The following is a 17236-nucleotide window of genomic DNA, read 5'->3' as shown; positions in this document are numbered from 1 at the left end:
TGAATATTCTGTGAAAATTGATTTTGACCTGAACATATGTCTAGAAGATTTCTAATTTCTGAAACACTTTCTATTTTTGCTCTATCACTACTACATTTCTCTAACACAGAATTCAATAAACAGCACAATGTTTGTTCCCCATTTTCGACAATCTGTTTTTGTACATTTTGAAGAAAAAAAAAACATTAACTACTACATTAGCATAGCAGTTGACACCAGAACTGTTTTCAAACTGAAATCCAACAACATCTTCAACAGAATCCTTTTTGTTTCTCTTTACAATTACACTTTTATCTACTTTATGCCTTTTTGCTGATACCTCACTGCAATTACTCTCATTTCTTCTTTTTCGGCCTACCACACGTTTTTCAATCAGAGGATATTGAGGCAAATGTGGATCATACTCTCTTCTTAACCTATTGTATTCTTTAACACAATCTAGATCTGCACAAATCTTTGTTTCATCCCACTCAATCAAGTACAATCCTGATAAAGTTCTGACTCGTGATAATGCCCCATATGCCTTACCCTCTTTAAACACAGAACTTCCAATGTTCACCAAAGCGCTATCTACACTTAAACCTTGAGACTTATGAATTGTCACCGCATATGCCAAACAAATAGGAAACTGTTTTCGGCGAACATATAAGTCTTTCACGAGCAAAAATCTAGCTGAACAACGACAAATTTCTATTTCATCAATGCCATCAAATTTAATTTTTAAAATTTCAATTCCATCTCTATTTTTGTAATTCACAAAACCAACAACATGACCCATTGCTCCATTTACCAGACCTCTTTCAACATTTAAATTCCTTCTTAAAATGACACGACAATTCAAACACACATTCAGAGTCTTTTCAAAACTAGCAGTTTTAGATATAGTCTTCTCTAATGAATCCAATTTTGATTTCAAATTTTCAGACAAAATAATTGTTGCTCCCATATGCTCTATTTTATCTGTAGCTTCCAGTTTCACTATCTCTTCATTTTCTAACTGTAACATTTTGTTGTTGAACATGGAACATTCTTTCAGAGTTGGCATCAAACATATGCCAGATTTCTTCTCGTTAATTTTCTTAAAAATGTTCTCTGGAAGAATGTTTTCATTTGCGTACAAATTTGAAATTAATCGTCCATGTAAAGCTTCTTTCCCTTGCTGACTTACTTTTCCGATCCTTACATCTTGTAAAATATTTTTATAATCTTCATCCTTTGCCTGCCGCACATTTTGAAGCAGTTCTGCATATTTGAAGTTTAACCATATATTAACGTTTCCAATGCTTCCTAAGCACTTCCTGGTATCTTCATGCGTGAGCATTTTGAACACAGGTAGTCCTTTCACTGGAGGCAACTGCAGAAGATCTCCAAAAACAATAATATGTTTTCCTCCAAATAAGACATCATAGTCTGTTCTAAGAATTTCTTGCATTCTCAAATGCACAAAAGCAAGCATTATATTTGACACCATGCTTACTTCATCAATGATAAGAAGTTTCATTTTCTTCAGTACTCTCGAAACTTCGGAACACGCATCTCCAGATAGCTTGTGATACTCCAATTTGTTATCATGCTCCACTGGCCGCATCAGTAAACGATGTAAAGTAATCCCTTTAATGTTATGTGCTGCCAGCCCAGTTGGAACGGTAACAACACAAGACAGCGGTGATTCAGTCCTTTTCTGCAGATAAGTTGCAATTGCTTTAATCAGAAAACTTTTTCCAGTTCCCGCTTCTCCACTCACGTACAGTTGGACAGGCTTAAATGATGTACATGAGCACTCTTTTTTCTCATGACTGAATCCATGTTCAATCTGTTCTGTGACTTCGTCATATATCTGTTTCTGCTCAAGGTTTCGTTGTTTCACCAAATATTCTAAGTTAACTTCATCATCTTGAGCTTGTTCCATAGCTCTTTCCACCTCATCCATGGCAGTGGCAGCTTCATTTTGGATAATTGGTCCTCCAAGTGGATCCTGACTCAATGAAGCAGAACTCTGACTGTCTTGGGAACTGTCTCTAGCAATCTCTGCAGCAATTGTGGCTTCTTGCTCTATTTCTTCGTTCAACATTTGCAGATAATTTGGAAAAACAGGACATTCTATGGTATCCTTGGTTGCATTAAAAGAATCTTCGTAACAGAGAAAATCTCCAAGTAGTTCGTCTTCTGTACGCCATGGCTTAAAGAGTTGCAAAAGAGCTAAATAGTAAAATTCCCTTTTCTCTGGATTTTCGCAACTCAATTTTCGATGATTAATCAAATGGCCTTTTTTCTGTCTCACTAGACATCCTTCACACCCAATGATAGCATATATTCTATTGTTAATATCTTCTCTGATGGTTCTCTTATAAATATACTTTTGCAGAACTTCATACAAACAAACGTTCTTAATATGACTACTTCTATTTGGATAGTATGTATCCAACATGTTGGTCTTCAAAATATCTGTACTTTCTGGTTCTTTCTCCGCCAAATACTCTATTTCTTGTACAGATTTCAAAACTCGGTTTCGTGTTGCAGCAAGACCTAGACTCACCCAAATGATGGTTCTAGATTTCGCATAGAGACTTGCTGACGACAATCGATCAGAACATTCATATGCTCCAATTTCTCGATGCGACAACATCTTCAGACTGTAACTGTATAATTTCTTGCTTAGGCTCTTTTCATGTGAAATGTCCTCCCACATTTCCTTCAGTTCTGTCTTTTCTTTTTTTGTGATGTAAGGCGTCACATATCGAGCCACAGCAATAGAGTTGTCAGCAACGAATTAAATATCCATGTTAGCATTCCACATGGACAAAATCACTGGGTTGTAGTCGTTGATGTACTTGGACTCTTCATTTCTTTTTAAATTGTATGTATTTTTTGGTGATTTCCTCGTCACAGTATGTCGCAGAGAAGACATCAAATTATTTACTCTTCCTTTAGAAATCACTGGTCGTGGAAAGCCGAAACGACATTTTGTGTAGAACTTGTCCTTGTTTCTGAATTTTCGACGACAGTACTTTCCACAACGATGGGATTGAAAACGTAAAACTTGTTGCCTTAAACTGTTTTCTTCGGTAGTTTCGGAACAGCACATGTTGAATACTCTTCAATGAAGCTCATCACTGTCTCATCCGAATCTGTTCCAAATTTGGGTGCATCTTTAATCCATAACAACATGTGTATGTGAGGAGCACCTCTCGCTTGATACTCCTTTCTCCAAAAGAAATCCAAAACCTCTCCAAGGGGAGGATTTTTTTTTGTTGGTAATAAAAGACATCATGGCTTCAAATCTATGATTGAAATATCTGCATACATTCACTGGATCCAAAGAACACAGTTCTCCAGGTGTTTTGAATTCTATATTTTGTATATTTGCATTTGCCTCTCGTAGAAATTGGAGTAAGTCGTCCCATGCATACTCGGCACAGCTAAGAGTGAGGAACCACTTAGGAGTTCCTAAGTTTCTTAGCATACATTTCAATTCCCCATGACGACGGTACCAATACTCGTTTGTACCACGCTGACATGCCATGAGATTGATTAGATGAGATTCCAAAATATTATCTTGCAGATTCACTTTCTCCATAAAGTCCCTTGCCGAAACATTTTGCAGATGTGCTCCACTTTTCAGTAAATGGTTTACTGCATAAGAAAGCCCAGACAAGTCACTTTCATACAGTAGATGAAACAAATAGGGAATGCATTGACGAAACCTTGGATCTTCAGCATATAATCTTACAGTTCGATATTCAGATGCAGGAATTTGAAGTGGTCGATCGTCATATCGTCCATCTCGACCTGTTGGAAATAGCTGTGGAAAACAACGAGCTTCCAAACTTTCTTCCCATACACTAACGGGACTTCCTTTTGCTGCTTTCATTTGAAACAATTCAATTGCATTCCCCATTACTTCTTTGGAATGCAAAGGATGAACAGTATAATGTTCATATATTTCTTCACTTCTAGAGACATCAACTTTTTCAATTTGGCCGCCTGAACAATCACTGTCTTCATCTGCTGCAACATAAACATGTTTGTAATACTCATTGTTTTTGACTAAATACAACGTTGCCTTTTTGACTTTCCTAACATCCACTAAATCTTGCCAGATCTTTGTTGGAACCCCATTAACTAGAATAACTAAAGGTTCCTCTTCTACTTTTTCTATACCAATGGTATCAATATTTTTTTTTAAATCTAGGGGCAAATAAACAACTCTTCCCTTTAATCATCTCTGCAAATCTGTAGGAGGCAATTTCCCTATCTTAGGCTCCATGCGAACAATTGCCTGAAAAGGGTGGACACATTGAATCAAAATAGACTCATATGTATTTAAATCCATCAATTCACGGGGAATGTCTACCAACTCCAGATTATTATGAACAGCTCTAGCAGGCATTCTGTTTTGATTTAATTTATCATAACAATATTTACAAATACGCTGATCAGAACTCAAATCAAAACAATTCTCCACCCACAAATAAGTTGCAAAATCTTTCTACTCATAATTATTCATCTTTTCACTTTTTACGTATAAATCAACTAATCTAGTTTGATGCTTATAATGACTTCATCGACAACACACACAAGCAAAATTCGGCCTTTCACTTGATTTCACCTTAAACCTGCTAATTTCCTGCTCACACTTTTCTGTATTTGAAATCTGTACATTGTCTTCCACATTACCTTGAATTGCTGTCTCAATTTCTACACTGTCCTCTTTTTCACCAAAATAACAAATCTCAATTTCTTCACAAATCTTCTTCACATCTAATTCAGTTCCATGCAAAAGAGCACTGTTTAATTGTTTAAGCTTAAGTGCTGGACTTTTTGCATAATACAACATTCTCACTAATTTCCTTATTTTGGTATGATGCACTGCTAACATCCTAAAATGATGAAAAACACTCTGACAGACTTTTCTAGAAAGACAAGCCAGTGAATGGCCTTGCAAACCTGTGATTTCTCTCACTCTGCAAGGATCTAAGTCTTGCAACAACTTCACTTTCTGCTTTAGACTTTTCTTACTATATGTACGTAAGAAATTACAAAACAAATCAATTGATTCCTGTCGCACACTACAAATACGACTACACTTCCAAGTGTACACTGGACCCTTAGTACGTCTCCCTAAAACTTCATCAGTTAACACCTCTTCTGGTTCTCTAGGCACAAGTTTCTCTTTTTCAATCGGACAACCGTCTTTCACTTCATACGCTCGACCACTGGTGTCAACTGCATGCACTAAATCATTCTCCTGGAAGTAACTCTCCTCATTAAAAACTTGGCTCACAACTTGAACTGTGCATCCATTCTCCTGAAAAAACTTTACAAAAATTAGTCCGATTAATTACTCTTTTCCATCTACTGTTGGATTTGAAAACATCAATTGTCTTGTTAAGTGTCCTAATTCTATTGATTCTTAAAATAAATATTTTTTTCTTAACTTCAAAAGCCTGATCAACAATCTTCTCTACACTTTTCTTTTTCTTATAAAAAGTAGCTCTCTGTTTACCTTTCCTAATGTTTTTTAACAAATTTAAAACCACCCTATTGCGAAACATTCGTTTACGAATGTCTCTAAACTGATTCTGCCTTCTATTCCTATACATATTATTCTCTCCTGCTCCAGTTTTAGGATTCTTTGAAGTTATCTCCTTCCTTTTCAATTTGACTCTCTCATTTTCTTTTTCTACATGCTGTCCATCATTTTTTTTTAAAGTACATATGTTCCCAATAAAAGACTTAGGGGCATATTACCAACGTTAAGTGATATTTATCACTAACGATGTTTAGCAACGAATTTTTTAACGCTAAGCATCATCAGAAATTATCGCAGATAAACCTTGCTATTATCAAGGTTTATCGCAAATGCGATAAAAAACGGCCGCAATGCATGAATATCGCTGAAAAGTCAGCGATATTCATGCATTACCGAGCTAATGCTCTTAGCCATGTTATCCACCTCCCATTGGATAACATGGCTAAGAACTGCTCATGGCAGGTGTTAGTTTTTGGAGATATTTGCGCTTAGCGCGAATATCTCCAAAAGTTGGTAATAGGAGATAGCGATGTTAGCGACTGTTTCCAGTTGCTAACATCTTGGCACGCCCACTTTGCATGTCATTAGTCATAAATATCACTGACATGCAAAGTGGGGCCCAAGATGGTCTCTATCTCCTACTAGCTGTCGCTAACTGGTGTTAGCGACAGCTAGGTAATAGGGAGATAATTTTATCTCCGCTTTCTTGGCTTTTAAAGCCAAAAAAGCGGAGATAAACCCCCTTGATAATATGCCCCTTAGTTGTCTTACCAGGAGCTTGGTTCCTGTTTTTTGAAGTATTTGTTGTGGAAGAGTGCTGTAATTCCGTTGCTGTTTTTGATTTTTCCCTGTTACATTGTTTTCTTGTCCTTTCCCTTGTGGGCATCGTTGCTTACTCTTGAAATAACGATTTCAATCTGTGTTAAAGAAAAAAATAGCACATTATAGACCACTATTACCAAACAACAAAGCAATTGCAAAAAGCAAACGATCTATTCAGGGTTACAGATCAGGTGAGGATTCTCCAGGAGTGCACAAAAGGTGAGGCCTGTATTGAAGAGTATAGTGGAAGACAGCTCTGTCCACAAGTACAAAGAAGATGAGACCTGTGTATAAGTCCACTGCACTCTTATACACAGGCTTCACCACCTATGCTTCCCTAGAAAGGCCTCTCTCCCACTACAGTCTTGATCATAAACCTCACCTCCTCTGTCCCTCTGGACATGTCTCACCTCATCTGCACAATCTACTTCCTAATCTCAGGTAACACAGATGACATAATTGATCCTCATTTATAAAGCCATGCGTCAGTTTTGCGCTACTGAAGCGTCACTTTTTGTGACGCATTGGCGTCATAAAACAAGTGCCTTGTTGCACCATATTTAAAAAGTGACGCATGTAGGTAGATGCGTCCGTTTTTTAAACCTTTTGCACCACATTATACCTCTGTCAAGTGTAATGTACAGAGAGGGGTCATTTCTCCACAAAAAGCCTCGTAATAATGACGCAGTAAAATCTATGAGATTTCACTGCGTCACTTTTAGGACACTGTTACATCAAAATCTTGCACCTGCCTCACAACAGGGATAAGACTGAGGCAAACGCTTTCACATGGAGCTTCACAATTTTACAAAATACAATTCCTCTATGCAAACAAACTCAATATGCTTCCTACACTGAGTTAACACAGGTAACATCATTGTAAAGAGTCAAATTGACACCTGTGTCTAAGAATGCATACGGGGATAGGCTTCATGGAGCCTAGTCCACTGCACTCTTAGATACAAGCCTCACATCCTACGCTCCCCAGGATAGCCCAAACATGTACCTTTTTGCACCATATTTAAAAAGTGACGCATGTAGTTAGATGCGTCACTTTTTAAACCTCTGCGCCACAATATACTCAAAGATGTAAAAACCATTCATTTTCTCCAAAATCGTTTTTGACATCACATTTAGGAAACACAGCACAGATCCTATGTACAAGCATCTGCCTCACAGCAGGGATAAGACTGAGGCAAACGCTTTCACATGGAGCTTCACAATTTTACAAAATACAATTCCTCTATGCAAACAAACTCAATATGCTTCCTACACTGAGTTAACACAGGTAACATCATTGTAAAGAGTCAAATTGACACCTGTGTCTAAGAATGCAGACGGGGATAGGCTTCATGAAGCTTAGTCCACTGCACTCTTAGACACAATCCTCACCACCTACGCTCCCCAGGAAAGCCCAAACATGTACCTTTTTGCACCATATTTAAAAAGTGACTCATGTAGGTAGATGCGTCACTTTTTAAACCTCTACGCCACAATATACTCAAAGATGTAAAAAACATTCATTTTCCCCAAAATAGCACAGATCCTATGTACAAACATCTGCCTCACAGCAGGGATAAGACTGAGGCAAAAGCTTTCACATGAAGCTTCACAATTTTACAAAATACAATTCCTCTATGCAAACAAACTCAATATGCTGCCTACACTGAGTTAACACAGGTAACATCATTGTAAAGAGTCAAATTGACACCTGTGTCTAAGAGTGCAGTCGGGGATAGGCCTCATGAAGCCTAGTCCACTGCACTCTTAGACACAAGCCTCACATCCTACGCTCCCCAGGAAAGCCCAAACATGTACCTTTTTGCACCATATTTAAAAAGTGACACATGTGGTTAGATGCGTCACTTTTTAAACCTCTGCGCCACATTATAATCAAAAATGTAAAAACCATTCATTTTCCACAAAATAGCACAGATCCTATGTACAAACATCTGCCTCACAGCAGGGATAAGACTGAGGCAAAAGCTTTCACATGGAGCTTCACAATTTTACAAAATACAATTCCTCTATGCAAACAAACTCAATATGCTTCCTACACTGAGTTAACACAGGTAACATCATTGTAAAGAGTCAAAGTGACACCTGTGTCTAAGAATGCAGTCTGGGATAGGCTTCATGAAGCCTAGTCCACTGCACTCTTAGACACAAGCCTCACCACCTACGCTCCCCAGGAAAGCCCAAACATGTACCTTTTTGCACCATATTTAAAAAGTGACGCATGTAGGTAGATGCGTCACTTTTTAAACCTCTGCGCCACAATATACTCAAAGATGTAAAAACCATTCATTTTCCCCAAAATAGCACAGATCCTATGTACAAGCATCTGCCTCACTGCAGGGATAAGACTGAGGCAAACGCTTTCACATGGAGCTTCACAATTTTACATAATACAATTCCTCTATGCAAACAAACTCAATATGCTTCCTACACTGAGTTAACACAGGTAACATCATTATAAAGAGTCAAATTGACACCTGTGTCTAAGAATGCAGACGGGGATAGGCTTCATGGAGCCTAATCCACTGCACTCTTAGATACAAGTCTCACATCCTACGCTCCCCAGGAAAGCCCAAACATGTACCTTTTTGCACCATATTTAAAAAGTGACGCATGTAGTTAGATGAGTTACTTTTTAAACCTCTGCTCCACATTATACTCAAAAATGTAAAAACCATTCATTTTCCCCAAAATAGCACAGATCCTATGTACAAACATCTGCCTCACAGCGGAGATAAGACTGAGGCAAAAGCTTTCACATGAAGCTTCACAATTTTACAAAATACAATTCCTCTATGCAAACAAACTCAATATGCTTCCTACACTCAGTTAACACAGGTAACATCATTGAAAAGAGTCAAATTTACACCTGTGTCTAAGAGTGCAGACGGGGATAGGCTTCATGAAGCCTAGTCCACTGCACTCTTAGATACAAGCCTCACCACCTACGCTCCCCAGGAAAGCCCAAACATGTACCTTTTTGCACCATATTTAAAAAGTGACGCATGTAGTTAGATGCGTCACTTTTTAAACCTCTGCGCCACATTATACTCAAAAATGTAAAAACCAGGGATAAGACTGAGGCAAAAGCTTTCACATGGAGCTTCACAATTTTACAAAATACAATTCCTCTATGCAAACAAACTCAATATGCTTCCTACACTGAGTTAACACAGGTAACATCATTGTAAAGAGTCAAATGTATTTCTTTAAACATGCACACATTCTTCATTCCTTTTAAAAAATGTAAAAGCCATTCATTTTTCTCAAAATCGTTTTTGACATCACATTTAAAAAACACTGCACAGGTCCTATGTACAAGCATTCCATGTCACTACTAAAACTTCACAATTTTACAAAATACAATTCCTCTATGCAGTAAAAACTTTTTACCAAGCATTATCAAAAAGCATGACACAAAGCAACATTAAAAAACCACAATTTGCTTCCAAATCTTCTCCATAGAGTATACAAGTCTCTATGTATATTAAATGAATCATAACTCACCTTTACAAATGCTTTAGGAGATTCAGAACAGTGTCAGATTCACACACCAATATTTCTTTAGCAGAGCAAAAGGTATGTTCTCCAGGCACTGCAAACCATAAAGGCACAGAAAACCTCTAATTCTACACACATATTGCTCATGGTAACCAATCAAAACTCTTCCCTCTGTATTTTCAAACCAACACCCTTCCCCCCCTCAGCCCTTTCTACCTGTTACCATGGCAACTCCCTCCTCACTGAGCTCCCAGGGTTAAAAGTTTATTCTACAATGTTGCAAATCACCTCTGCAAGGATGTTTGACCTGCGAATACACCAGCTTATCTGGTGCAAGGTTTCTTTAAATGACTTTTTTTAACCATTCAAATTACTTCTTACACAGAACACAAGCATGCACCCTCACTTTCAGATTTCAACTATCTCATTCTACCAATCTCCACAGTTTTTTTTTGCAAACTCCTATTGTCCCAACTGCCATTTCTTTTCCACACTTCATCTGACTGCATCAGAATCTCCTCTCACCATGTATTCTGTCTGGATTATTGGACATAGCTATATCCTCTGGGCTCAAAGGTATGCAGCTACCAGAAATTTTCACAACCTTGACTTACCAAATGTGGAGATTAAATGGATTGGCCAGAGAGGATTGAAATGTCACCAATTGATACCATTGGTGAAAACCTTTTTGCATTTGCCACACCCTGACCTTTTAATTGTGCACTGTGGATGAAATTACTTGGGCACTTTGACTGGGGTAGGTCTGGAAATGCTTTTAAAGGACACCGTTGATCAATTGATGGCACTTTTTCCTCAAATTGCCTTGGTATATTCCAATATATGCCAAAAACAGAAATGGAAGTGGTCCAATCAATTTTGTCCACAATTTGAGAAAGCACGGAAACATGTGAATAAATCTGTTTCTGCTTACATGAGAGACTATGGAATGGGTTCAATATACAATAATAACTTGCGTTACAACATGGAAAATATCTACAGGGGAGATGGTGTGCACTTTTCAGATGAGGGGAATAGAATATTCCTCCTGAATTTAAGACTGTGCATTGGTACCTACTTGTAGGTACCTAAATCAGCCACAGAACCCAAAAGCCCTTTTCAGGGCAACCCTATCTCTGATCACTCCAAATGATTATCTTTTTCTAACTTTTTTCACTATTTTTCACCATAGTACGCTTCCCGGTACGCTTCCCGGTACGCGTACCGGGCGCTCCCCCCGCGAAAAATTATTTTTTGTTTTTTTGTTTTTTTTTGCCTATTTGGGCCTCCTAAGACCCCCTCACAAAACATAGAGGGTCAAGGAGTGCCTACGATGCCCCCTTATACCCATTCCCAATGTTGTTTGTCCTCCATTTTCTGTCTTAAATCTACCGAAAACAAAATGGAGGACTGCCGTAGCGCTGCCGGTACGCGTACCGGGGCGCGCACCGGGAAGCGCTCTAAAAAAAATGTTAAAAGTTAATGTACATAAAAACCACTGGAGACCCTTTCACCAAATATAGAATAGCTCATACTACATACCAATCCCTACCATTTTCCCAAATTCTATGGAATTCCATTGAGCCATTTAGCCTGTAGACCTCTCTAAGTAATCGATACAAAAGAGGATGATGAACGGAGTGTTTCAACAAATCAAACACTCACCCCCAGTCAACTGATATGGGTTTAATCCATCACCATTCTTTAGTTCACTCAGCCACCCCAGTTCAGACATGGCTATATGCAAATCAGTCTGACCCTGTGCCTTATGGGAACAGTCCAGCCCGAACTGCCAAGCCATGTCTTCCCTGGACCGGAAACAAGCATCCTGGGACCGGTTTCGGATTCATAATCCTCATCAGCCAGGCTATCTTGAATCCAGTGGCCAAGTGAACAAGGGACTCACATCTGAGCATACCCTGCCACACTTAGGGCGAACAAAGCGATTCAAAAGGGGATGATGAACGGAGTGTTTCAACAAATCAAACACTCACCCCCAGTCAACTGATCTGGGTTTAATCCATCACCATTCTTTAGTTCACTCAGCCACCCCAGTTCAGACATGGCTATATGCAAATCAGTCTGACCCTGTGCCTTATGGGAACAGTCCAGCCCAAACTGCCAAGCCATGTCTTCCCTAGACCGGAAACAAGCATCCTGGGACCGGTTTCGGATTCATAATCCTCATCAGCCAGGCTATCTTGAATCCAGTGGCCAAGTGAACAAGGGACTCACGTCTGAGCATACCCTGCCACACTTAGGGCGAACAAAGTGATTGTTTGATTTGTACAAACGCTCCGTCCATCATCCCCTTTTGTATCGCTTTGTTCGCCCTTAGTGTGGCAGGGTATGCTCAGACGTGAGTCCCTTGTTCACTTGTGTGGATGTGTCTGTGAGGTGTGTGTGTGTGTGGGGGGGAGGTGTGTGTGTGAGATGTGTGGGGTGTGTCTGTGAGATATCTGTGTGTGCGTGTGTGTGTGTTGGAGGGGGGGTGAGGTGTGTGCTTGAGTGTGGGTGTGTGGGATGTGGGTGTGGGTGTGGATGTGTAAGGTGTCGGTGTGGGGGTGTGGGGTGTTTGAGTGTGGGTGGAGGTGTGCGTGTGTGAGGTGTGTGTGGGGAGTGTGTGGGTGTGGGGGTGTGGGGTTGTGTGCGTGTGGGTGTGTGTGGGACGTACTTCTAGGTACCTAAAACAGCCACAGAACCCAAAAGCTCTTTTCAGAGCTACCCTACCTGTAATCACTCAAAATGATTATTTTACACTATTATTTTAACTATTTTTCACCAAAGTACGCTCCCCGGTATGCTCCCCGGTGCGCGTACCGGGCGCTCCCCCCGCGAAAATCGAAAAAAATAAAAAAAAAATGTGTCCCGCGGGACCCTTTCATGGCCCCCACATCAAACCTAGGGGGTCAGGGGGGGTGTACCCTGCCCCCTTTTGCTCATTTCCCCCTTTGATTTTTGCCACCTCTTGTGTCTCAATCCTACCGAGACACAAGATGGCGGCCGCTGCGGACTGTTTCGAATGTTTACAGACACCCGAGAACCAATCAGCTTGCCGTGCGCAAGTCGCGTGGCGCGCCCGGAGCGCTCCCCGGGGCGCGTACCGGGGCGCTGCCATAGATATATAATTTTTTTTTAACCTAAATTACTCAAAATCCTCTGGAGCACATATCTTGAGACATAGCAAAGGCACATCGGGCTACCAGTCCCTACAATTTTGCCAAGTTTGGTGAAAATCCATTCAGCCGTTCGAGCTAAAACTGCGACAGACCGCCCTATGGAAATTAACATGGGGAAAACACGTTTTGGGACCCCCCTTTTATCTCGGCCCCTCCTTGACGAATCCCCCCCAAACTTTCAGGGAAGGAGCGGAAAGCCGCGAGGCATAGTTGCTGAAAGATTCAGGCAGATTCCTCAACCGGCGCCAAAGTTATTCCCAATAGAATGTTGCGATTTCCCTATGGAAATGAATCCTAACTATAACTACCTACTGGCGACCGCCAGTAGGTAATATAGATATACATTAGTATATACATTAGTAGTTATAGTTAGGACCTATTTTCCATAAGAAATTCGCAACATTCTATTTGGAATAACTTTGGCGCCGGTTGATGAATCGTCACAAAATTTTCAAAACTTATGGTCCGCTCTGGTCTGCTCCGGTCCGCTCTGGTCCGCTCCCATCCTGAAAAGTCTTGGGGTGATTTGTCAAGTAATTTTACCCGTACTTACCTGTAACTTGAATTTCCTTCTATAGGATATCATTGCCTGCTTTTTGCTGAAAAAGTTTCTAAGTGTCGATGTTTCAAACTTACAAATATTCCTCTAAAATCAGCTGAATTACGAATTCCGATTTACTTGCCTGTTATCCGGAGAGACCTCTGTGCTGCATCTTTGAGCCCAGTACTGATCCTGAAAAGTAATTCCAACCGTACTCACTAGTAACTTGAATTTCCTTCCATAGTCTAACATTGACTGGTTTCACTTGGAAAATCTTCTAAGTGTGGAGTTTTGGAACTTACAAATATTCCTCTAAAATCAGCCGAACTACGAATTCCGATTTACTCACCTGATATCAGGACAGACCTCAGAGCTGCATTTTGTAGCCCAGTACTGATCCTGAAAAGTAATTCTAACTGTACTTACCAGTAACTTGAATTTCCTTCCATAGCCTAACATTGCCTGGTTTCACTTGGAAATTCTTCTAAGTGTGGACTTTTGGAACTTTAAAAGATTGATCTAAAATCAGCCGAACTACGAATTCCGATTTAATCACCTGTTATCAGGAGAGACTTCAGTGCTGCATCTTTGAGCTCAGTACTGATCCTGAAAAGCAATTTTAACCGTACTTACCAGTAACTTGAATTTACTTCCGTAGGATAACATTGCCTGCTATATAAAATATATATTAATATATTTTAAAAAATATACAATAAAAAAACCAATGTTAGAGTTTCAATATTTTTCAAAACATTTTCTTTCCAATTTATATTAAAATATGTAATGTAATTAAAAAAATAAAATATCTAAAAATAAATAGTTTAAAAAAATGTAGTAAATCAGTATCAACAAAATAAATATAACAATTAATACATTTAAAAATTGTCATTTACAAAACCTTTGAAATTCACTGAAAAAACATAGGTTTCAGACATGTTATAGTGAGGAATTAGCATTTAAAAAACTTAGAAATTCACTGAAAAAAAACATAGGTTTCAGACATGTTATAGTTAGGAATTAGCATTTAAAAAAACCTTGGAAATTCACTGAAAAAACCATAGGTTTTAGGGGTGTTATAGTTAGCTGGACATTTCACTCATACAAAACAATTGAAATTCCTCTGTTATAGTTAGTGTTACTAACTATACCTGGCGTGTCTGCAGTCTACTGCTGATGATGTCACATATGACTTTATTCATGACATGGTCAGTGACATCACTGTTGAGATCACTGATGACACCTCAAATGACATCACCGATGACATCACTGGTGACATCATCCACGTGACAATCTGATACATCTCATCATACACTAGTATACCCTTTCAACACTCATTATAAAATATGAAGTACCATATTTAAAACCATTGACAGGCCAATACACGTTTCTAAAAACCCACTCAGTGATTCCTACATCTACACACACATCCAAACACTTACCTATAGATTCACTCATACATGCTAACAAAGATCAATAGAACACTAATAAATATACGTATACACCTACATCGACATTACACACCAGCACACATCCTATTCACTTATGCAGTCATCCTACTCACTAATGCAAACAATTGATCATACTTACATTTAGTAAGCTACACACTTCTACAAACACCACTTAATTATTCATATAGATAGTAGCTCATACTTAGTGTGTTATAAAATCACATATATTGTACAAGTATACAGTTTTTGATACAGTCACTCATACAATCACTGAGTCTTATGTATACTTATTTATATACAACTGTCACATACACTGCCTTTTATATTTCTACTTTGTTGGACATGTATCATCGAGAAATATATTTACTCATCACCACACCCATAAAGAGATTCACTTACCCAAACAACTGTATCCACATACAGTCTCAACCTCATATACCTACTAAATCAACTATTTACACATCTTTGGACTGTCACACACCTCCCACCCAACCACACACACATTCACTATCCCATACAAATACTCACTTAACTAATTAATATCTAATATAGACTTCCACATAGCTAGTAACCAACTTATGTAGTAGTTTGCACAACAAGAGATAGAGTGATACAGATATTCACACAGTTTAATCACTATCCCATATATTTTGTGAGACACTTTAAATTAGTCACTTAGTCAATGCAGATTGCTATATATATAATACCTATTTAAATATTGAACCAAATCACATTCACTGGATGATGTCATCAGTGATGTGATTTGAGATGTCATCAGTGATGTCACTGACCATGTCATGAATGATGTAATATGGGACATCATCAGCAGTGGATTGTGGGTAGGCAAGTTATAGTTAGTACCACTAAGTATAACAGAGGAATTTCAATGGTTTTGTATGAGTGAAATGTCCAGCTAACTATAACACCCCTAAAACCTATGGATATATATCTCTCTCTATATATATATTTACGAAGGCTTCCTGAAAGCCGAAATGCATTTCTTTTACCTCTGGGATTGAGGGCAACCTTTCTCAATAAATCTATGCTGAATTTTAACACCTCGAGTCCGTGCCTTCTGCCATGAAGTTTTTGTGGGAGCTGGATTTGTGTGGTTCATATATATATATATTATATATATATATATATATATATATATATATATATATATATATATATATATATATATATATAAATAATATATCACTGAAAAACAAAGGTTACAGGGACATTATAGTTAGGCTGATATTTTACTCATACGAAACCAGAGAAATTCAGCAGTTAGATTTAAATGGGCTAACTGTAACTTGTGTCTCAGTAATGCACTGATTATGACCTCACATATTACATCACTCATGAAATGGTCAGTTACATCACTGATGACATCACTGATGACATCTCAAATGACAACATCCGGTGACTGTGAGTGTTTCTAAAAAGTTTATGAGTGTTACATATATATACACCAACATACAGTTTTTTGACAAATCAGTGGGTGTATGAGTACCTGTATGGGTAATTTAGTGGGTGCGTGACTGACTGACTGTATAAGTGAGTGCTTATATGTGCCTCAGTGATTGTGTAGGAGAGTGACTAATTCGTGTGAATGTCTGTATCAGTCTGTCAGTTAGTGTGTATGTGGTTGCATGAGTTGGTGAGTAGGTACATGAGTGCCTATATGGGTTATTGATTGGTTGTCTGAGTATCTGTATGAGTGCATGAGTGTCTGTGTGGGTGGGTGAGGGTGTGTGTGACTCCTTTAATGGATGAGTTAGTGGGTTAATAACTGCCTGTATGGGTTCAGGAGTGTATCTGAGAGGGGATGTATGGGTGAGTAAGTGTGCATATGGTTGTGTTGGTGAGTGAATGGGTATCTCAGTGGTATATGGGTGAGTAACTGATTATGTGAAAGGCACTATATGTGAGTGTTGGAGTATGTAAGTGACTATATATGTGAGTGAGTGATTGTGAGAGTGGATGTATAGCTGAGTGTGTGCTTGTGTCAGTGACTTTATAGGTGAGTATGTGTTAGTATCTGAATTAATAAGTGAGTTGGTCTGTGTATATCTATATAGATGACGAGTAAATGGTAGTGTGATGTGAGCTGCTCTATGAGCGACTGACAGTGTGTGAGTGGCTGTATGTCTGTATGAATGGATGTATCAGAGTCTGCATTTGTGAGTGAGTGGTGTACGAGTGG

The sequence above is a fragment of the Lissotriton helveticus genome, chromosome 10, assembly GCF_964261635.1.
Source record: "Lissotriton helveticus chromosome 10, aLisHel1.1, whole genome shotgun sequence".
NCBI classification, from domain to species: domain Eukaryota; kingdom Metazoa; phylum Chordata; class Amphibia; order Caudata; family Salamandridae; genus Lissotriton; species Lissotriton helveticus.
This window is presented reverse-complemented; position numbering follows the sequence as displayed.